The sequence below is a fragment of the Artibeus jamaicensis genome, unplaced genomic scaffold (genome assembly GCF_021234435.1).
Source record: "Artibeus jamaicensis isolate MK-2021 breed Jamaican fruit bat unplaced genomic scaffold, CSHL_Jam_final contig_490, whole genome shotgun sequence".
NCBI classification, from domain to species: domain Eukaryota; kingdom Metazoa; phylum Chordata; class Mammalia; order Chiroptera; family Phyllostomidae; genus Artibeus; species Artibeus jamaicensis.
This window is the reverse complement of record NW_026521861.1, coordinates 15,230,727-15,254,976: the sequence shown is the minus strand read 5'-3', so window position 1 is coordinate 15,254,976 and position 24,250 is coordinate 15,230,727. Positions and strand designations below refer to the sequence as shown.

Genomic DNA, 24,250 nt, shown 5'->3' with positions numbered 1-24,250 from the left:
TTAGAAAGTGAAATTGCTTCCTATCAAGATGGTGCTGCAGAGAATAGAAACCAAAGCTCATTTCCCAGGGCCTTAACTTGGAGATCCCCCAAAAGGTTCCCAGGAGAAAGGTAGAAGTTCTTTTTCCAGATACACAAACCTCCGTCCTAAAGTATTCCACATACAGTTTGGCATATTTGCCTTCAAGAATCCCGAGCTAATTTACATTACCTTTCAAAGTAGCTTTCTTTGTGCGAAGTTATAGTGAGAAACCAACAGAAAGAAATTTCCTTTCAAACCCATGGGACTTAGATGTTTCTAAGAACATCCTCACCTTAAATCCATTCTATCCAAAAATACAGACCTTTAAAAGCAGTATGCTTCACAGTGATTATTAGATTCACAATGAGACTCGCCAGGTATTTCTCTTAAACTATTTTGCGGCATCATAAATAAAATTTTATACCTCAACCATTATCTTTATGCAACTTTTCAGAGACACAAAATAAAAACAGCTAATATTTATTCAGTGCTTCTTGAGTTGACAGCCTAAATCTCCGATATGCTTTGATTTATTATTCTTAAGAAGAACCTCACAACCTAGGTACTGTTTTTTCTCCACTTTAAAAGAGAGAAAAAGTAAGTCCAAAGCGGTAAAATAACTATTCTGCCTCCACACAGTGATGAAGTGGGAGAGTCGGGAGGCCAGAGCCTGAGCTATTGCACAGAGCAAGGCGCCCAGAAGGAATGGAACCTGAGCTGATGGTAAAAGGGGACACTAAGGTCAGCAGCTGACTTGACAGTCTCTTCAGGCTCCTCGAGGTATGAAATCACTGGAATTATCCACGATGACCCCTGAGGTCCATCTATCCTGACCCGATTGAAATTTCCAAGGTCAAAGATAGTACCCCCTGACAGGACCTGTGAGACTCCGTTAATCCACATTTTCCCAGGCTTGTGTCATTTCTGTACCATCGGTATGACTTCTGCCATATTCCTGTATCACCCAAACTATTGTTTACTTACTCCTTTTGTTTAAATCATCTACTTTACTTCCAAAGTTGTATATATGTGTGTGTGTGTGTGTGCATGTGTGAATTCACTGGACTGGTTTGGTATGCTGCAGTTTTTCTACTTACTTTAAGCTAAATATATGGCCGCTTAAATTCAACCACCATCCATGTATCCCCTAAGGTCACTTTTACTATCTAGTGGCAGTGTGTACCACATTAGGGACACACTGCTGTTGGAAACCTGTGGCTTCCAGAACTGTGTTAAAGAACATCAACAAGCAGACCTTTCCTGGAGGTCAATAGGGACATCGTATGTATGAGAATGTCTTCACCAACAGAGACAAGAGCAAGAACAAGTTCAGCGCAACCATCTGTGAATTTTAAGCCCCAATGGATTGTCATAAGAACTATGAAAAAATAAATATGGTCCAAAGGAACAATTTCGGTGACCCTCCAATGTATTGTTTGTCCTCAGATTAAATGGAAGAATTAGATCTCACGAAGCTCTATTTTTACCCTACACCCCAAATGAGCAATTTTTTCTAATTGTCAGATATTTGAGCTGCTTTGGAAGGCAAACTTCCTGCTGTTGATAGAAGGGCAAGGTTTTAAAGCCTCCACTGGTCTGGGAACTAAATTAGACACTTGGAGCCTCCATACTCCTGTGAAAAGAAATTGCATCAAAGAAATGGCTTTTGTCATCGTACCGCACTGGTGATGAGAACATGAAGAGTGAAGGCAGCGGCTGTGGCCTAATTCTATTCACTCATTTTTCTCATCATCCTTTAGAATCCCTCATTCACAGTTCCCAGAGTCCTGGGAGCCAGTTAACTTCTCGAAAGGAAAAGGTGATGAGCCAGAAAACAGATGCATCACTAGTCAGGCTGGACAGGATGAGGCCACCTTACGTTCTCACTGCCCAGGTAGGCAGTGTGCAGACGCCCCACAGAAGCAGGAGAAAGATACGTGGTGGGGGGGGGCAGATAGAGAGAGTGTATTTTCCTCTATAATTGTCATCTTTATTTAACTTAGAAAAAGAATGAGCTTTAAACTGTAATAAGGGGGAAAGAAACTGTACAACCATTTTTATCTGTGCTACCATCTGACTCTGTTCAAAGAAATAAATAACATCATAATGCTCTTAAATCAATTTAGGCTTAAACGTACGTGAGGAAGGTAAATGGGACCACTGACATTTCCGTAGTAAGTTGAATTCCCATTCGGCCTCCCTTTACGGGGCTGCAGAACTCACTGCTCAAACCGCAGCCCCGTTGGTGGACATTAAAAGCACATCCGGAAGAACAGTCACCTTCTGTTTTACAGTGAGGCCCTCAGTCCCATTGGAGGGCAAGCCAAAGGGTCTTTAACATAACTACTCAGCTGATCGCCCACAAATCCCATGACGCAGGCAAATATGGACTTGGGGATTTGAGATAGATCCAAAAATCTGTGAAAAGATGATGTAGCCAGAAGGGCAGCTGGAGTTGGGCCCTCACCTCCAGCACCGTAGATGCCCGATGTAGCTCAGAGATGGGGTTCTTTTTCACTTGCATGGAGTTGGGGAAAATGAGTTCATTGCCTGCATTTAAAAATCGGAGAAGTTCACAGAAGAATGTGAGGTTCCAAGTGCACTTTGTAAACGCATTTCTGGCAACACTGAGCCTGCCCTGCAGCATATCAGAGAGAGAAGAAGAGAAGGAAAAACAGAGAGAGGGAAGACTGAATGGGGAGAGAACAAGGCCAGCTGGTGACAGAACTGAGAGCCCGAGTCCCCCATTCTTCTGTCAGGGGCCAAGCCAATGTTAATACTCACCACCACCCTCCCCAGGAGGTGGGTAGTTTTGGCAGACGACATGTTGCTGGGGCAAATTAGATGATCTGACTCCCCCGGGCAGAAAGAACTTCCCAGACGAGTTCGAGGCCAACTCAGAAGCTACCTCTCCCATTTCTGAGAAGCTGATCAAGTGCAAGTTTGGAACATATACGAACGTGCAACTGCAAGCGTTAAGATGTAAGACACGTCCCATCTTTCATGTCTTTAAATCAATTCAAATGCGGGCGGCACTTGCTGAGTAAGTCCCCATGACCGCGAGGAGGACCGCTGCAGGCGGATGAGAATGACTGAGCCCTGAGCCAATGCACAGGGAGAGCCCACCCTGTTCCCAGTGGTCCTCCAGAGACGTCACCCTGAGGAGTCCTGTCTCCCAGAAAGGAAAGTGGACTGTCACTGTCAGCCACTGTCCTGGAAACCATCCCACCCATGTTCGATGGCCAGTCTAGTGGGAGTGCCATCCTGGGTTGTGACTCCAAGGGCACTAGCTGGGACTGAAGCAGTGACCCCAGTCTGTCTAGCACAGCGAGCTTATCCGGCACGGGCACAGGGAACAGGAGGGAGATATTGGAAATCCATGGCCCAGTGGCTGTGGGACCGATAGCTAAGTGAAAGCAGTCAGTTTGCAGAAAGTACACATGTGAAGAAAATGTCTGGAAGGGGGCACCCCAAATGTGGATGGCAACCCTCTAGCTGGTGGTAGGGGGCCTGTTAGTTCATATGGTCCATCTGTGTGTGTGCTGCTTTAGTGATTATAGAGACTCTTCAAAGGAAATGTTTATAAAGCATCAAGTATAACATGTTCTTACATAACATGACATATGTAGGAATATGTACATCAGGAAAAGTTTATCTCTGGGTAGTGGGATGATGGGTAGTTGTTTTCTTCTTAAAATTGTATCTCCCAATTTTTCTACTTTTGTTATCTAGAAAAATAATAGTGACAGTGAATTTCAAGATAAATTTTGTATCTTAAATCATCTCTCACCCTCACTGTCTCACCCCTAACAATTTTAGTTAAAACAGAAAGTTCCCATTTGCTCCCCACTGCGCCCACAGATTCTCCACATCACTCCCGTCTCGCAACATCCTCCTATACCTCAGACACTGGGCTAATCATGGGGAATCCACTGCAAGGTGTTTTACAAACAACAGATGAATGAATGAATGAGCCCTTTCGGGGAATAGCAAGCTGGCGGTAAGGTCATGAAGTCAAATAATTCAAAATATGGACACAAGTAATTTCTTCCCTTAGAAGGTCTTAGATAAAAACAGGCATGTTGAAAGCTGATTTTTTTTGTGGCTTGCTGAAATATACAGAAAATCAATTATAAAAAACATAAACAAGCAAATCTGATTTATTGGAGTATCCTGCCACTATCAAAATATTTCCAGGTCCTAACCTGTCTTTATACTCCACCGACTTTTTCTGTACTTTACTCTGAAAAACATTCTTACTTTTTCCATATACAAAGCAAAACGAAACAAATGTCACTTACTGCATTTAGATTAATATACAGGTCTCAAATGGAATTATTTCTGTGTCTTCTATAGGATAAACACCAAAAGACTTACCAGGATAATGGTCTCAAGGCAAAGTCAGACCTGTGGCTCCTACGATGTCACAGTAGCTCATTCACAAAATGCCTGTAATTAGCTCAGGGCAGTTTTCTAGAACCTCTGCAACTTGAACTTGTATATTAATGCTTACCAGGAAGTGACCCTAAAACAAATCTTTGAATATCAATAGCTTGGAAGTTAGCCTAACAGCAATTATTGGTTTAGCCTACAAGTCACTCAAAATGTCACCTAATAATCAAGTACATTAAGAAGGCTCGTTCACTTATTTTCATGCCACATTTTCAGACCACGAGGTCTCTGATTCAAGCACAGCACTAAAGAGGCCAAGGTCATGAACTGGAATCTGCAGGTACACAGGTTTCCTTTCATCCATTCCACTGTGCTGCCGTTTGTCACTAATGGTAACCAGTCCCTTTTCAAACACTTTGAGTCTGACTCTGAAACAACAGATAAGTTTTATTGTGTGGCCAAAAATGAGGTGGTCAAATTGGAAAAGTGAGGAATCACCCAATTCTGCAAAAAAATGTGTTCCGACAATGACTAGAAAGTGCCCTCTTTTCTCACCATGGGAAGCTGGTGTGCTTTAGGGTCCCTGTGGATCGATGCGACCCAGTCACCAGCTCTGGCCAGGCAGCTCCTAAACTCCCCGTCTCCATAGCCACTGGACTGCACGTGCCCCGCCGGAGAGCCTGTGGCTCCCTGAGACCAAACTCACCAAACATCGATGGCGGCACCCGGCCTTTCAAACTCTGCTTCCTCCCTTCGGCCTCAGTCAGTGAGAGGTGCCCTCTGTAACAAGGGACTCAAGCCACCCTCAGTCACAGCCATGCCCTGTCCCCCAGGAGCAGGTCTGTGTGTGCTCCCTTCTCAGTATTCCTCCACCTTGCCTCACCTCTGTGGACCCCAACTTTGGCATATCTTTTCCTGTTCTCTTTCGGTGGTCTTCTAACTAGTCTTTTCACTTCTAGTGCCTTCTCTGGCCAATCCCCATTGTCATAGAGCTTTACTAAAATGTAGATCCGATGTGTGGAAGGAAAGGGGGGTGGAGAGGCTGGGTACCTGGTCCATGTGCAGCCCAGGTCCCAGGTCCATGGGCGTTTCTTAAACAGGGAGCCCCTGCAGGGGAGGGACACGGCCCCCACCTGACGTATACGGGGTCTCATCATGATTTAACTCTGTGTTTCTCTGAATGAGGTTGAGCACCTCTTCACACATCCTTCCCGTTCATTCCAGCCCCTCCTTCACTGATCTGCCTATTCGTTTAATGCCCCTTTTTGTTTTTTCCTAGTTGGTTTCCTATTGTTTCCCATGCTGATTTTTAAATGCTCTTCTCTCCAGTCCAGGAACTAATTTTCTTCAGTCATAGATGTTGCCAGTCTATCACCAGATGTTCCCTGCCCATGTGCTGTGACGGTGGCGTCAACCTTTGACCGGCGGCCCCAAAAGCCTATTTTAGTGCATTCAAATCTGTTTTCCTTCGTCATATGTGTTCTGAAGATCCTGTTAAAAAATCCTTCCCGACCCAAAATCACAAAAAGTAATGTACATTTTTCCCCTATAATCTTAAAGGTTTAACTTTAAATTTAGGTCTTTAATCCACCAGGAATTTACTTACGAATACAGAATGAGATGAGGATCCAGATCATAATTATCCTAAGATTATTTAACAAATATTCCATCTTTCCCCCATCTCTATACAACAGCAAGTTCCTTTATATGCATAGTATATTTTTGGATGCTCTCCTGTTCTATTTGGGCCTATTTTTATGCCCGGTTCTATAATATATGTTAATACCTAATAGTGTAAGTCTCCTTGCTTTGCTCCTTTTTCCCCCAAAAAAATCTTACTTATGAAACTTTATTTATATACTTAATCTGTGTAAGTCCCCTAAAAACACTCTTGAAATCATAATTGGAGTTGCACTGAATTTATAGATCACATGAAAATCAATAGTTTTATAATGTTATCATCCCAGCTATAGCTCTTAATTTATTTACATTTTATGTTATATCCTTTAAAGAGTTTAAAATTTTTCTTCATAGAAGTCTTGATACTTTTTATTATGTTAATTCCTAAAGAATTTGTAAGTTTATGGGGCTTCCAGCTTTCTTCTATTTTAATTGGGTTTTCCTTTACATTTTATAGGTTATTTCTAGAGAAGAAGTTACTGTTTATAATGATTTTGTACCCCAAACCTTGATGAACTTTTAATTCTCTTATTCATTCTGATGCTTTATTTATTTTCATGGGCTTACTGTATAAAGTCTCATACCATTTAAAAATAAGGGTATTTTTGTCTCTTCAACTTATTATTCGTTATGATTTAGGTTCAGCTGCGTCTAAGAGAAACACAATGTAACAGTGGCTTAAAAAGGACAGAAATTTCTCTCTCAGTAGAAGTTGGGCTGTAAGAAGTCAGTCTGGTGGGATGGCTCTGCAGTCATCTGGGACTCAGGCTAGCTCACTAGCCTTAGAATGTGTCACTCATCCTCATGTTCTACAATGTCGCTCCTGGCATTCTGTGTGTACCCCCTCCAGCAGACAAACAAAAGGAACATCTCAGAAGTTGCCTGTACAACTCCTATTTACAACCTACTGTCCAGAATCTTAGCTGCAAGGGAAGCAGGGAAATGTACCCTTTATTCTAAGTGGCTGTGGCCTCAGCAAGAATTCCAAGACTCCATTACAGAACAAGAAGAGAAAGACAGCTATAGGGGGTTGCTTAGCAGATGCCATCATATTTTTGAAGGCCTCTTACTTCTCTTTACTGCCCTCTGTTGGCCAAGACCTCCCTCTGTCTATTGTAGTTATATTCCATATGATGTTAACAACAGAATTTCTTTAAATACCATTTTCAAGTGCTTTTTAAATATATATTGAAATATTGAAATGATCGTGATTTTTCTTTTCACACCCATTAATATCGTAAGTTATAATGAATTGGATGCTTTTAGATACAAGTAATAGAATGACCAACTAAAATGCCTTAAATAAGAGAGACTTATTATTTTACATTAAAAGAAAGCCAAAGGAGAAAGCTCTCCAGGTTGGTTAATTCTCTTGGGTGGTCACGGCCCAAAGACCATTTTCTCACATAACCCCAAACAAAGGTACTAGAAAGCAAGAGTGAAGAAAGAGGATGAGAGTCCTTGGGGATTGCTCTTTGCCCTTCCCCAGATGTTGCTGGGCCTCAGGACTTTCTTGTCTAGCCCACCCAAGTCTGTCACACTTGGCAGTCATCCTTCCTTCAGGGGCTCCTGCTCTTCAGATGCCTCCTAATTGTTCTCCTGAGTCCATTATTGTTCCCTGAAAACTATTCCTCAACCAGGTGTGGTTCTCTGGTAGAGAGAAGGGGCTCTACCATGCACTTCTCCAGGTGACTTGGGAGTATCGGGACAGAAAGCCCCTACCTAGGCTTTCTGAGGTCCAGCAACTTCTGCCTGGGCATGCTCTGGGCTGGCAGTGCAAGAAGCTCTGGTCACATGGAGGTGGGCACTCATCAATCAGTGTGCTGGCTCACCTGCTTGATTCTGAGTGGCTGTAGATTGTGAGGTTGTAAACAAGCCAAGTTGTGGTCTAGCCATACAAGCTAAAGTTGGCCATTGCACTGGCAAGCAACTCCCAGCAACCACCTGGTTCACCAGGGTAGCGTGAGGGGGAGAGAAAGCAGTCCTGGTCTGCCCTGGCTTTGGTCTCCGGTTCTGCCCAGCTACTCCAGCTTTCTCCTAGGAGTTCAGAGTCAGAGTGAGGCTTTGGGTCCTCTCCCCTCAGCTCTTCTCAGGCATCTCCAAGGCTGGGAGCAGAATAAGTTGTTGGTTTCTTTGACCACAGATAAACCCTAAATAGCCTCTAACTGATTTTTTTTTCTTACAACAAATTGTACAATTGTTTATTGCCCATAAATCAACTTAATTTAGATTCTGAGCCTCTCCTCTGGTAAGTTCGGTGGGGAAATACAAGCCCTTTCTCTTTCTCTATAATAGATGGTATGTTCATATGGCTTAAAAATGAAATAAAATACATATAATGTCTTACTGTGAAAGTCTCCTTCCCGCCCCTATACATAACCACCGGTTTCTTAGGCATCTTTCCAGAGTTTGCTTGTGTGCACAGAAGCCTGAGAACGTCTTGTGTGTGCACTCGCACATCGTCATGGGCTGGCTTTTTCCACAGGGACAGCGTACTCTCCAATCTGCTCGGCATTTTGCCCTTTTTATTCCACTCAACACGTCTGGTCGCTCTTCGTGGAGGGGGCGGCCCTCCTCTCTCTTCCACAGCTGTGTGGTGCCCCATGCTGTCCCACGTCCCCCTGACAGACTCCCCGGGTGTCCGTGGTCTTCCACCATCACACACAACGCTGCACCGAGTAACACGCAGAGTTTAAACAATGGGGGAAACGTACAGCCCAGGCGCTTCACTGCGTCAGGGTTTCCCGGTGATTTCTCTCGTCTGCTGCTCTGTCTTCCTGTTGCATTTTTATTCTCCTGGGAGCCAAATGCTGATGCTTTACTGCAATTTGCACACTGTTCAGGGTCATTTTGACGGCTGGAATCGCACAATGAAATAGAAAAATGCACATTTGGGGAAGTCCCGAAACTGGCAGCAGGCGCGGCAAATCTCGCATTCGCTGAGCACCTCCTGCAGCCCTGAGTGCTGAGGCGGCAGGCTGGCAGGGACGTCGCAAGCTCAACACGCAGCCCCTCCTTTCCGGCACAGGAGGCTGGGGAGCCTGGGATGATCGTTAGGCTGGTCTAGCCAGGGCAGCTGACACCACGGAAGGCAGATGGGAGTTTTTCCTCAGTGCTGCACAGCGTTCAAACACCCCTCGGCCTGTATACCTGAAGCCTTGAAACCAGGGACTCAAAGTGGTGTAGGCACACCCACGTTCAAAGCAGCATCAGTCACAGTAGCCAAGGGGTGCAAGCAACCCCAGTGTCCACTGGCCAAGGAACAGATAAGCAGAATGTGGTCCTTCAATACAACAGGATGCCATGCAGCCTTCTAAAGGAAGGAATTTCTGGCAAATGCTCCAGTACAGATGAACCTTGAGAACGTTGTGTTAAATGAATCAGACCCGTCGCAAGAGGACAAACACTAGGGGATCCCACTTCTACGTGGCACCTACTGTGGTCAAACCCGTAGACGCAGAGAACAGAAGGGCGGTTGCCAGGGCTGCAGGGAAGGGATGGGAGCGGTCGTCTGATGGGCACCGAGGTTCACTTCTGTGAGACGAAATGAGCTCTGGAGGTGAGCGGGGGCGATGGCCACGCAGGAAGGTGCAGGTGCTGCATGAGACTGAACTGTCCACTTGGGAATGGTTAAGATGGTAAGTTTTATGCTATGTGTATTTCACCACAATTTTAGAGTTTGTAAAGAGTTAAAAAAAAAAAAAAGACTATCGGCAGCCCCTTGATGGATGTCCGTCTTTCTGGAGAAGCAGCTGTAAGCAGAGCCTTCTGTAGTCAAATCGTTTTTCTCCGTGATCCACTTGTCCGTGATCGGTGAGGACAAGATAGTATCGTGAAGCCGACAGGAGGGAGAATGCAGTTACTATCAATCAAGCCCCGGCTGAGCCAGGCATTCAGCTACACTTCCTCCTTCATCTCATTTAATCCAGGACATCTCAGCAAGGTCAACATTAGCTGCCTTTTGCAGGTGAGAAAACGGATGCTCAGCAAAAAAAAAAAAAAAAAAAAACACACAAAAACAACCCCCTGAAAACTAATAGCACTAATACCAGCAAGTAGGCCAGTGGACATGAGATAAATGAAAAATAATCAGTGCTGCCCCATGTACTAGGCTTGTCCAATTTGAAATTGTTTTCTTTAAATCATCCCGTTTACAGCCACAACCAAAACTACCAAACACTCCGGAAGCCCTGTAAAGATCTACTGAAAAATACACATAAAGGAAATTGGGACAAGGGGATAGAGTAAGAAAAAAATTTTGACTTTTTCAAAATTTTATTTTGATTTTAAAGTGAGGGGGAGGGAGCGTGAGAGAGAGGAAGAAAAGCATCGGCCTCGGAGAGAAACATGGATTAGCTGCCTTCTGTAAGTGCCTCAACCTTGGGACCCAATGCGGGGGGCCCCCCAGGCAGGTGTCCTAACCGGGAATCAAACCAGTGACCTTTCGCTTTGTGGGATGACGTCCAACCAACTGAGCCACACTGGTCGGGGCTGAAAAAAAATTTACTTTTTCCTTGGCACAGTGGACTAAACATATATGTCTCCTTATCCCTCAAATTCATGTTAAATCCTAAGCCCCAGGGTAATGGTGTTAGGAGGTAAGGCCCCTGGTAGGTGACTAGGTCTGGAGGGTGGGGCCCCCATGAACGGGGTCGGTGCCCTTTGAGGGAGATCTCAGAGGGTTCCTGGACCCTTCCCACTGTAGGAGGGCAGGGCAAGAAGCAACAGGCTGTGAACGGGATGGTGGGCCCTCAGCAGACACCGAATCTGCCGATGTCTTGATCTTGGACTTCCAGCCTCCAGAAATGTAAGAAATAAGTTTCTGCTTGTTTGCAAGCCATCCAGTCTGGGGCAGTCTGCTACAGCAGCCCAGGTGGACTAAGGCAGCTTGATTGGCCCCCAGATATTTTAAATATTTGTTATTTTCATAACATCTAAAAAAACTGTCAAAAGCAAGGCTAAAAAAAATTGTTAGGAGTTGGGATTTGAGAGCAAATTGGTCTGAACCCAGAGTGACACATTATGGCCCTGCGCCCTGGGATCTGCCCAGGATGTCCCCTGTCGTTCTGTTTTCTTTGTTGCTGTTGATTTTGGATCGTCACCAACATGAAAACGCAGGATCAGACTCTCCCGTGGAGGGCTTGCTCCCCCACAGGCAGGCAACGAGTGGATTCCCGCGGGAGCCATGCCACGTGAAAGGCTCTCTGATTCGGGAACACACTGAGCAGAGCTGCCGGGTGGCCCATGGGCGGGGCGGGTGGGTGGGCAGGCCCGGTACCCGGTCTGCCACGTGAATGACCCCCTGGGCCCACAACTCAGCGTAGTCACAGCCCTTGGCCCAGGCTGCCACCCAGTCTCCCCAGCAGTTTGTCCCACGTCACCGCCACAAGGCTGACACTTCAGCTTGGACCCAGTTCCCAGGCCCTTTGCGCAGACCCTTCCCTCCCTCTGTCCACCCTCGGCCCCGGGCACAGCCTCTGCTTCCCCTGGCACTGAGCCCGAAGTTTCAGCCCCGCCCTGTGACGGGCCGGACCCCACCGTCATGAGAGAAGATCCAGGCAGTTCCCCGAGTGCCCCAGAAACCCCTGCCCTCGCCTCTTCGGCCGAGTGCGTCCCTGCAGGAGTCTCGCTCCTCTCACTTAGCACCTTCCCCAATCCTCGGCCTCCACAAGACCTCAGTGAGGCACCCGGCACCGACCCCCCGCTGCTCCTCTGTGCCCAGATGTCCCGTCCCTGAGACACACACGGCCTTACACAGATGCATTTTACATGCAGCAATTCCTCCCGTGCAGGGGCGTCTCTAAAAGTGCAATAACACTCGCAGAGCACTCTCGTACATCTCGTTTCACCCGGCCCTCCCAGAAACCCTGTGAGGGGGACACGGTCTGCCCAAGCAGGCCGTCTACACAGTGATGACGATGACAACGTTTAACAGGACCGCGGGTGTCCCAGCAATGTGCTAATAAGCATTTAAATACAAGATCTCATTTAAAACTCTAAACCATGCTCTGAGGTCGGTAGGATTATCTTCGCTTCACACATGAGGACACCAATGCTCAGAGATATTGAGTAACTTACCCAAGGTCACACAGCCAGCAAGTGGTGGAGCTGGGATTCAAACCCAGGTCTTCAAAACTGTGACAGCGGTTTTCCACATCAGTCTGGGAAAGGGGAATCCATCTATAGAGTTCTCACAATAATTTATCTCAGCATATAGTATACTCTGGGTCCTTTACCTTCCGGCAGAAGTCCCCCTTGTAAATGAGGATTGCACCAGTTTCAATGTCGTCCTCCTTCCTCTCGCTCTCAAACTGATGAACATATCCTCAGGCGAGGATTAGAAATAATTAATAAATAAGATGCCGTGGGTGGTGAGAATGGGGGGAGGGGGAGCCAGCAGGGTCGAGTGCGTCCTGGAACACAAGTCCGCCCGGGGAGAGGCAGCACTGAGGGGCCACCCCCTCTCCCTCCGCCCTTCTCACTCATGTGCCTGGGATCCGAATCTTTCGAAGGTAAATTAGAGAAATCTGAACAGGTTTGCGAGGAAACAATACCTACAGCCAATACCTGTATTTCCTGAGATGAAAGTTTTATGTTCAAGGGCAAATTTCATTTTTAGAGAGGAGTAAAGAAATGAAGTGCCACCGACACCGTGGAAGGGATGTAAGATACGGCGAGTGCTCATGCCACCGGCTCCATGAATCAGACCGAGTGCCAGGGAAGATGTGCGCATCTCAATGAAAGCAAGTGAGTGCAAATCACACGTGGGGCCTAAACAAGGTAATTTCAAACTCGGTGAAATAGAAAATCTTTCCAGAAGACTCAGAGAAACTGCCTCATTAGGTTGACATGACCGACCACAGGAGCAAGCCTCAGCTAAATGGCACCCACGGGGTAAACCAGCGTGTGGGTTTAGGCACAAAACACCACCTCCCGGTAAATACTGCCTGCCGGACGGAACCAGACTTGGAGGGTGTGTCCATCAGTGCTGTGTGCTTGCAGGAACGCCTCGTACCACCCACCATTCGAGGCCAGGCCAGTGCCTCTGTCTGACGTGCTGACCTCGTACGCATGGTCCCGCCAGCCTCGCACTGACGGGAATCCATTCGGGTGGTTTATACAGTTACAGAAATAAGCAGATTTGCCCTGACCTGTCCAGTAAGAGTCTATGTGGCCAAAACTAGAATTTTATGAAACTTCAAGCTCTTTCCTCCTCTTCTCTTCTAACTGACTCCCAAACAAAACACATTTTTTTACTCCAGAGAACTCTGGTTTCCAGGTTTTTACTCCGTCATGCTCCCATGGTGAATAGTCCAGTGTATATAAATCTGTCAGGTGTTTTTTAAAAGATATTACTTATTTATGTTTTTAGAGAGGGGAAGGGAGAGAGAAAGAGAAGGGGAGAAACATCAGTATGTGATTTCTCACACCCCGCACTGGGGATCTGGCCAACAACCCAAGCACATGCCCTGACTGGGAATTGAACCAGCAACCCTTTGATTCACAGGCTGGTGCCCAACCACTGAGCCACACCAGCCAGCACTGTCTGGATTTAAAAAAAAAAAAAAATCTCTCTTTCTGAAAGTGAAATTACTAGGTTAAGAGGTACAGGCCATTTTAAGGATCTTGGTACATATTACACAAATTGTTTTCTAGAAAAAAGTACCAACTGATACTCCTGTTAGCAATCATGAAGTATGTGCCCATCTCTCCTTTCTCGATTTTGTTTAATGGTGAGTTTTTAAAACAGCCCTTCTTTTTACATTTTAACTTGTATTCTTGCTGAGGATGAACATTTTATTTTAAGTGTAGTAGTGTATTTAAGTGAATCATCTTATCTATTCATGCCCTTTCCCATTTTTTTTCATTGCTCCAAATTTGCCATAAGAAAATCTGAGAAGCAATTTCTTCCACAGCCAAGACGGGAGGGAGACAATTCTAGACGTAAAAATAAAAAGTGACCCCTTTTAAGCTGGTTGTGATTTCTACTGTGCAACACTAAACAAAACCTAGAAACTAAAAACTTCTTTAAATATCCATTTCCCTTGGGTCCCAGCAAATGGGAATTTAGTTCCAGTTAACGACACATGATCCCTTTTGCAATTCAAGAAAGCTTTCTAGAACTCTACGATATGCCACGAACAAACTGTTGTTCTCTCAGCACCAAAGACACGTGTTTGGCACAAGCATGGTGCGGGCCCCTTTCATGGATAAGGAGACTGACCAGAAAAGTGGGGTGACTTGCACCCCAGAGACACACGCGGCCCTGAACTCCCGCCGGCAGACTGGCTTTAACTCTGCATGTAAACTGCGCATGTTCAACTAAAGACACCCAAGGATTCGGAAACCGTAATCCTTCTTTAAAGGTTTTTATTTGTTCCACTTATTTATGCATTCATTTGTATGTGCCCTGACTGGGGATCAAGCCCACAATGTTAGCGTATCATGAGGACACTCCAACCAACTGACCTACTGGGCCAGGGCCAGAAACCTTACATCTTTTTTTTAAGATTTGATTTATTTATTGTTAGAGGGAAAAGAGAGAGAAAGATGTGTAGTTGCCTCTCGTGCGCCCCCTACTGGGGACCTGGCCCACAACCCAGGCATGTATCCTGACTGGGAATGGAACCAGTGACCCTTTGGTTCGCAGACCCACACTCAATCCACTGAGCCACACCAGCCAGGGTACAAATCTTAATCATTACTTGTTTCTTCTGGAGGTTTATTGAGACTCAAAATCACCACTTCCAAACTCACTCTATGGGACAAGAGTTGAGGGAAGCTATCATTTTCAGGTACTAAAACACTGTCATCTCATAGAGAACAGCAGTCCACGGGGCCCAGGCAACAAAAGTGGTGACAGAGGGAGATAATCACACACAGTCGTCTGGAGACCACGGCTGTACCAGATTCAGGCGCTGACAAAACAACTGGGGAAGGGAAAAAATTGTCTGGACATCTAAGGCTTGGTCTTAAATGTTGTTGGAAAAGGAAAAGTAGCACCAGAAAATGAATTTCCAAAGAAGTCAGGTGAAACACGTTTGAGCTAAAAGAGACCAGACACATTCTCAAGAAAAATAAAGCCACTGCGTGTTACGACTGTGTATGTTGAACGTAAGACCAAAAAGCTGCCTACCAGATGCTGAAAACACAACAAACCTCCCCCCCCACCCCCCACACGCATGCCCAAAACATGAGGGAACTTCAAATGAGAATGACAGCAAAGGGACACTTCCAAACAGACAAATGAAGGGTCTCGGGATGGCGTCTGGAAAAGTCTATCTGGTAAAAGCTGTTGCGGGGAGTATTTAAAGAAGCGGAAACAGGATACTCTGGGGAGGAAGTATCTTGCATCTGTCTAAGACAGGCTTTGTGATAAAGTTTTCTTCCACTCAGAGAAACGAAAGGCTTTAAGTCCAGATCCTTAAAGTGAATATGAGCTTTCTGGCCCAAAAAGGCCACCTCACCAGGTGTTTCAGAAATCGCCACCTGCTCTGCTTGCCCACCATTGGGGGCTGAAACCTGCTCTCACAGGTAATGCACGTGCCGCCCTTGTGGGCAGGTGAAGGCACCCTCCAAGATGTCACTGTAAGAAACTCGTGCATCCGAGCTTCCCCATTTTGTTGGGGGCGGGTGCAGACGTCAGGACAGCGTGGCAGAGGCTGCAGGTGCCAGGGCATTGGAGAGAAAAGGGGTTCTTATCAGCCTTACCGTGGGCTCTGGGTTTGCCTCCCTTTAATGTCCTTTCAGGGTAAGGAACGGAATCCCATTAATCATTCTCCCCTGTTGAACTCTGCTTTTTGAATAAGATACCTGAGACCAAACCAGGGCAAAATTAATGTCAGTGAAATACCAACTGAGCAGCTCTGGCTCAGGGATTCTGCATGTGGAAGCTTCCAAAAAATTGCTGCAGGCTCGGCTTTCCTGCAACCAGAGGGAGAAGCCCAGCAGCTCAGAGCAGTGCAGCAAACAAAAGCAAACTGGGAGAATGACTGACTAGCCCGACCCAGGCAGCGGGCAGAGGCAAGGCTGGAGAAGGCTGCAGAGGAAGACGGAGATGATGTGAAATTCCGAAACAAGGAAAGCCCCCGAAGGGAATGGGAGTGGTTTGGGGACAGACTGCGGAGTCTGCGTGGTATCTTGGCTCCCTGGGGTTGAGGAAATCCCAGGTCATGGAAATGAGAACAGAGGCACCAAGGGGAACAATAAAACGTGGCTGTGACCACTGAGAAACTCAGGTGGGCACGCAGATTAGGCAGGACTCGTTCTAGACTCCAAAATGGGAACAAGAGACCATCCGGTGTTTATTCCTCCCTTTCTGGTTCAAGGGTAGTTACATAAAGATAAGGTCCTGTTTAGATCAATATTTGGGAATCTTCACTGACACAAGGTTCTTACCCCTACATAAAAAAAAAAAAAAAAAAAAAAAAGGAAAAGGAAAAGGAAGTACCACTGCAGGCAAAAACGACAAAGCAGACTGTAACCTACGTCTCCTAAAACCACCCTTTTCTTTCAAAGGCATCCTCTCAAAATGTTTTCCTGGGAGGGCAGGAAGGAAGGGAGGTGAAAAAGAAAGACATGAAATGGGTTTTGCAACTGCCTAGTGTTTTTAAAAAGAGGCAAGCAGTCGGTCTGCAAGTGTTTGGAGGGACGTCCTGCTGTACCGAGTGGAGGTTTCCCTTTTTCACGTTTGAGGTCTAAGCGCACTGCATTCTGCCATGAACTGTGTGGCCCCAGCAACGCGGTCTCTCATCAGTGAGATGGGGAGGATAACTGCCGTCCCCATCGGGCTTCTGTGGACGTCACATCAGAGCTGGGCCTTGCTCAGCGCCTGCACACAGCTGACGCCCAACACCCGAGTCCCCCCTCCGGCTTCTTTCCAGGGAGTAACGTACAGGGACGCCCAACAGCCGGGTTTGTGGGAAGTTTCTCCAGTAGTTAGAAATACTCTTCAAAACAGCCACGCAAACTCCTAACGAACACAGGGGCAGGCAAAAGTAGGTGTGCAGTTGTGAGTGTGCAAAGCCACTTATTCCTGGGTTCTTTATAATTACTGTATCATCTATTTGTCTTCTAATTATTTTGTATCCTTCCTTGTACTTCATCTTTTAGGTAATGTCTGTTCCCACACAAACCACTGCAAACCTATTTCTGCCTACCCCTGTACACCCCAGAAAGAGACACAAAGGGGTTTGGGAGAAGCGGTGGGGAGCAGGTTTCGAGGGGCGCAGGGGAGCGGTCAGGTGGCTACAATAAGAAAAGACCCCTAGAAACATTGTCTTTCAAGCAATTTTAGTGAAAATCATACTCAACATTTCTATAGTTTCTTGCATCTCATGCATAACAATGTCTCCCGGTCGCCCAAAAGCCTGAGCTCTTTCCCATCTCACGTCTTTGTCTTTCCTCATCTCCAAAGCACCTTGGCGACCGCCACGTACCTGTCCTTCAGGTTACCTCGTTGTCACCACAGAAGCTGGGGAAGGGAACGTGGGGACTCACTGTACCACGCTGCATAATATTTCGAGCAAGTGAAAACTTCCACAATAAAGTCTCTGAGAAGCCACTTTCTAATAGAAGAAAGAAGAGCACAGGGGTCATCCCCAGTGTGCCCTGTCTCCGGGAACCTGCACGGAAGCTCACCCCTCAAACGGACTGGCCCACCGTCTCACGGGTGGGTCCTTGATCATCCTGTCTGTCTCACAGGTCACCACGCAATTTCGTATCCCGAACACATACTGTGGCGGTTCACTGCAACGTGAAAAAGTACGTCCACTACACCGAGACTCATTCGACCCGACCTGGGACTGTGCGAGGCTGCATCTCTAGGTTCCCATGAGTGTGAACGACACTATGTCATTTTTCAAGTATTCTGTGGGGCCAACATGTTTGAGAAAATCTGCGACGGAGATGACATTTTAAAGCAGGGAAGTAAAAATCAGGGAGAAAAGAGGACAGGGTTTAGGAACGAACAACAGGTGTGCTATCCTAAAATGAGCTTACAGAACCAGGGTGGGTAGAACTTACTAAAGGTGGCCATTCAAGAGTCCCACAAACCTGCGTGAAAGACAGGCAAATGAGCATCGCCATCCCCCCCACCCCGCCAGCCCCCACTGGTTCCACAGCTTACCCTCCTTTCCAATGACCCGCCCCTCCTCCAGACCTCCACCCACACCCCCCGACGCCCCTGCAGCAGACACTCAGCCTCTTGTCTCATCTACACTGCACCCCCCCAAAAAAAAACCTGGCCAAAGTGTCACAGGTGGGCACAGGTAGCCAGGTTCTTGGTGATCAGGACAAAGAATCATACCTAACACACAGAGTTTATAGCAGAGAACTCCAAGCACAGACTGACCTCATGGGCTGGAGGGACTCTATTCTTACAGGGTAGATCCTTCTTGGCTAGTTTTGGTGGGTCCTTATTGTGCACGTACAAGTGGTTGTGTCACTTTAAAGCTACTGCACATGTGGTCTCCCATGACTTTCCCGGATTGGCCAGCAGAGAAGGGGTTGCACAATGTTACTGAATGGACCCCCCCTTCTCCTGGGGTCCCCCTGTAGTAGGTTCGCCTTGCCCAACTCCAAGGAATTAGAGCTTTCCATGTCACAGATTGATGGAAAGGAAAGGAATTATTTATTTAAAAGTTATACAGGCTTAAGACGAATAACTTAATGTCTTCATTAAAATCCCAAAGTCCCTTAAATCACCCACAAACACGGTCCTTCCTTTCCCCCTTTGCCTGGTCTGGGGTACTGTATCTCAGGAAAAGAAATAGAAGTCTGTGGCTCAGGTAGCCCTGGTTCTTCCCACTGGTCTGGGCTCGGCTGGCAGGCCTCCCTTGGTTCCCGGAACCACCAGCTGTGTCACCAGGATCTCCAGTTAACCCAAACCCACATGGCACCACCTCCCATGGCCCACCGGCAAGAGTCCTTTCACCCCCTTTATTCCCGCATCTCTCTCGCATCCTTCCAAACTGCTGAGAGCTCCGTGTCACTGCCACATCTTGTTTCCCACCTTCCTGAGCTGTGTGGTTCTTCTCGTCACGGCTGCTGAGCCTGTGTTTAAATCCCAGCGCCAATCTTCCTCTGCAGCCCCATTTCCGACTCCTCCCACGTCAGCTGTACCTGCCAGTGTTGGAGTACTTTTCCAGCTTTTCTGGGCTGCCATAGTGAGTCCGGGCAGGCGTGGGCCCTGTGGTGCGGGGCCAATCATCTCCAAGCTCTTATGCAGGCTCTGTAACCAGGGGCAGTTGCCTCCCAGTTAGATCCTGGTTGGAAGTCACTCCCATCCCCCTGGCTCAAAGCATGGTCACAGCTGTTTAATACATCTACGAAACCAGTTAAAAGTTCTAGATACATTAAATGACCGTTCTAGAGGTTATCTGCAAAACTGTTGCTATGCAGAACAACTCTCAATGGCCCTGCTCCATGTGTCCCATCCCCCAGCTCAGACTTGTGGGGGTGAGGAGATCCCACATTTTAATATTTCCTGGACACCCTGAGTTCTGGGCCCCATTACAAACCCCTATTTGGGGCCCAACCAGCTGCACCCTGTTACAAAATTTCCAGGACACCAAATCTGGGCTGTAGGGGGGCTGTTACCTGGTTGACTTGATTTCACCAAAACACTCTGCATGAGATGCGATGCCTGAGTGGGCGCACTGCTGTGATGAAGCTGCCAATCACCAGCTGCCCATGGCTTTGGCCTTCTGAGTAATGTGAATAGTTCCCACGGAGGAATGTTCAAGCTTAATGCAAAAGTTGATGCAGATTCATGGTTCTACTTGCTCATTTTGAATGGACGGCCACATAGCACACATGCTCACTCATGGCATCTCCAGCCCCCACTGACCAGCACAGTGAAGTCATCACTGTTCACACATGCGCATTCCAGTCCCCTCCTTGGCTGCCAGGTTACATTGATGTTGCACAAACCATCCTCGTTATATTAATGGCTGGACTCTTCCCGGACGGACCTCGTACTTACCTCCAAACTAACAGAAGTTGTATAGTTCCCATTTATTAAAATCGAATTCTGGTTCTGAGGTTCAGGAAATGCACAGGACTGCCAGACGGGGGTGCGGTTTCCTCCTGCTCGACACCACAATGACAAACCCGGCCTTTGCTATCATCTTCATCAGCTTTACGACGGTGCTCTGACCTTCAACTTTGGACACTGAGAATTTCAATGTTTGTCCCAAACTGTTCACATGAAACCAGAATAACTAGAGACTTGACTCCCCTCATCTGGGGAAAATGAGGGCACTAACCCAGGCCAGGATGAGCCACTTCCGGGGAAAGGGGAAGGTGGGGAGGGAGGACGCTTTACTCAGCAGCTTTACTCTCATCTAGTTCAGAACTGTACTGAAATGTACTGAACTGTACTAGTTCATCTGTACTGAAATGTGGTGCAGGTTTCACCTGGAAAAGGACTTTGCTGCTTCTTAAAAGTTTGTAAACCACTGATATAAACGGTCTTCCAAGGTCTCATGCAAGTGTTAAATTACATTTTCATTTTCGAAATTCCTTTATTCACCAAATATCTGGGAAGTGCCTTACTATGGGACAAGACTATTAGGCACAGTGGCCCCGACAGGAAACTCGGCACTGACAGAGGCCCTGCCCTCCAGGAATCTACTGCCTGTTTCTGTAGGAAACTGAAAAGTGACATAAACATCACAGGCAGAGTCACCAAAAATTCCATTTTATGTTTTCTCGGTGTTGAAATGAAATCGCAAGATTTCCTGAAACTCGGCTGGCGCGCCTTTCTTCCATGGACACTGCCTTAACTGTTCCTTTTCCTCTGCCCAATACGCAGAAGACAGGCTGAATAATGCAGACAAAACCAGTTGTAATTTGAAAAATCACACTAGATTTTATTAAAATGTACACAAATGATCTCGTCCTTCTGGAAGCCGTCAGTTTGGGGAAGTGAGTGGAAATGAGGAAAAGCGGGAGCGCGGGCGCAGAGAACTGAGGACGGAGGGGAGGCGGGGAAACCTCGGCGCGGCCTGAGAAAGCCCCGCAGCTCCACACCGAGGCGCGCGGCACACATGTCGTCTGGGGTCACCGGCAGCCCCGAAATCTACTGTCCTAATTCCATGTTAGAAGCAAATGCCATGTATTAACCATATATAACACGTACCCACAATGAAAAGTAAATAAATGCCAAATTCACAGGAATACTTGCAAGGAAGACAAGAGAAACAGAAGTTTGCCGCTTAAAAAAATGCATTGATGTTACTGTTTTATTCACACTAATTAGAACATATACACAAAAATGTGTATCGTATGTTGCTTTCAAAAAATTCTATGTTCCATGAGAACTATGTAAACAGTGCAAAATGTTTCTACCGCATAACAAAAGAAGAAAAATCAGCATTCCCATGTAGTATTAGTAAACAGTTAAGATAATTTAAAGATGTAGTAAAACAAAATGAAATATTACAGAACAGTCTTTTCATGAAGTAGACTCACGGTCTAGAAGCAATACATTTCATACTTTCAAATACTCTGGTGTCCGTGAAATTAATTAATACAAAGCAAAACAACACAAACCATAAAACCTCTAGTTTGGCTCCCACGTTAACTGGAACTTCAGATGAGGCGAGCACACAGCCCCCACCACGCCCGGCGGGAGGCCCCTCCCGCGCCCCTCCCCAGCGGCAGCGGCACGTGGGGAAGCTCCCAGGACGCCTGTGCATCTCCTTTCACAGCTTCGCTCCCGGCAACAGCTCGAAGGGCTTCATAAAAACTTTGCTTCGACTTGGAGTATCAATGATCTGTTACTGCCTCGTCACAAATACAAATGACCCCACGTTAAAGCATCTCAGAACAATTCACATTTAAAGTAGAACATACATTTTCTTAAATCATATTTCTATAGTTTCTCAAGAAATCCATACTTGAATAAAAGAACATACTACAACAAAAAATGCAAGCTTAACGGGATTGACCCTGGGTTTTTAGGAAACAGAAATAGCCATCTGCGTGCTACAAATCTCTCTGGCACCACACACTGTTCTGACAATGGTACCACCTATGATCTGAGGGGTTTTAAGTGTGTCGTTCTGGCAGTTACGTATTCTCGTCTATACCGTCAGAATGTGGTGCTGTTCCCACTGTCCTTTTGTTCTGTGTGTTTTCTTCCCCATGAGTCCCTGCATCTGAGAATTACATCTGAGCAATTGTCAATGTGTCACTTCTGTCATCCATCACAGGAGCAAACTGGGAATGTCCTCTGAGGATTTTCTCAGCAATGAAATTCATACTGTGACTTTCTGGAAAGACAAGAAAGTCTTTAAAGGAGAAAAGGAATCCTTGGTGAACATCATGAACTCACAGTAATAATATAACAACGCACTGCCGTGCCCCCCTGAACCAGAAGAACGCGCTGTCCAGGGCTGCGAAGTGCCTCCCCCTGAACAACAGAGGCAGGAGCAGCCCGCAGACAGGCCCTGGGGAGGGAAGGACGCAAGTGCAGCCAGGGGCACACGCGAGACTAACCAGCATGACACCTTTATAACGCGGTGAGTGCAGAAAGTAGAAGAAAGCTTTGACAGCCTAATCTGGGGCCTTTGGAAGAATAAGAATAGAGAGGAATAAATGAGATGAACATGAAAGAATTTAGCCAACTGATCTCTGCTTGAGTGAACCATGTATGGAAGAACTGCTAGTATTTTAAATTAATTACTTTATGGTATCACGCCAGTATTAGGAACTATAAAATTCTTGCCTAAACTTTACAACAAAGTATACAAAGAAATGAAACAATAAACAGTGAGCAAATTAAGTGTGCATGGTTCTTTTTCATAGTAGGTAATATTAAAATCTGAGGACTGTAGAGTTTAGAGTTTTGTTCATTTTGCGGGGAGAGCCTTCTGGGGAACTTGAATCATTTCAAAGTTCATTTGGAATAATAGCCAAGACTACCAGCTACCGGTAACTTATCACTGTCCGACAGTACAAACTGTAACGTTACAGCAAACACCACATTCAATGAATCCAATGCACCACTGCTTTACGTGCCACGCGAAGAAAAGACGCCCAGGACAGGAGATTGAAAAGGAGACAGAGGCTGTCACAAAAAGTGAGGACGTCGAATGGCTACAACTTCAATGACGGGTAAAAAAATAACCCTTCCCACAGAAGGGAGGACAAAGAAGTTTTTATACCTCCTCCTTAAATATGGGAAGAGGGGAAAGTTTCCTTGGTATCTGAATTGATACACCCACCCCATGCTGCCTGCAAATTTTGTGGTCTAAATTCACAACACCAGCAGAGTCCAGCTAAACCTCAGAGAAATTAGCTTAAGGAGACGCAGGTTGGTAGTGCCCCCCAGTGACCGGCTGTAGAAATGCAAGCCACGCTGGGAAGGACTCAACTTTCATCCAGGCAACAGCTGATTTTAAGATGCATTCCAATTTTAAAGATTCTAAAATGTGAAAAATATATAATTTGAAGTCAGTGAAATATGGTAGACAGATAAATAAGTCAATAAAACAGATGCAGAAAGACTAGAAAACAAATACGGGCATATGCTAAAAATGTCAAACAATAGCATCTTATAAAAATATCAAGTCAATGACAAAAAAGTACATTACTCAAAATATAGCACAGGCAAAAAAGAATATTTAAGGAAAAAGTTAAATCCCTCTCTAAACCATATTCTTCTAACTATAAAGTCAAATGAAAACATTTAAGAACTTAATATAATTTAGTAGTAATTTTAAATTTTGGCCTACATATTTTAAAACAGTGCTCTCTACCTCTATCCCCCCAAAATATCCAAAGCATTAGCAAAATAAGTGGCAAGTGTCAAATCAGAAACAAATACATTTGCAATGGCAAAAGGTCATTATCTTTAAATATCACAATTATAAATGAATAAGAAACAAAAATAGCTACCCCACACATCCAGAAAAATGAGTAAAAATCAAGAATACGCAAACTGACAAAACAATAAGCACAAACAGCCAAATAAATACACCAAAAAAAACCCTGTTTCACTAGTAATGAAAATATAAAATAAAACAATGACATAGTAACTTCTATCAAGCTGGCAACGTTTTAAAAAACAATTATACTCAGTGTTGGCAAGGGAGCAGAAAAACTAGCACATATATTGATGATAGAGATAAAAATTGAGCCTACCTTTCTG

The 24,250-nt window shown here is 45.8% G+C and overlaps 1 protein-coding gene across 4 annotated transcripts in view; it reads right to left on the bottom strand.

Moving 5' to 3' along the window:
- Window positions 1-20,945: 20,945 nt before the first annotated feature.
- The window catches only part of SEC23IP (SEC23 interacting protein), a 52,440-nt gene continuing 49,135 nt past the window's right edge, over window positions 20,946-24,250 (bottom strand). For 3 of the 4 annotated variants that reach the window (XM_053668388.1, XM_053668387.1, XM_037164826.2), the window contains one exon: window positions 20,946-23,524. The gene's annotated coding sequence lies outside the window, so the exon portion shown is untranslated. The remainder of the gene's footprint in view (window positions 23,525-24,250) is intronic. The other variant, XM_053668386.1, reaches the window with a different exon arrangement.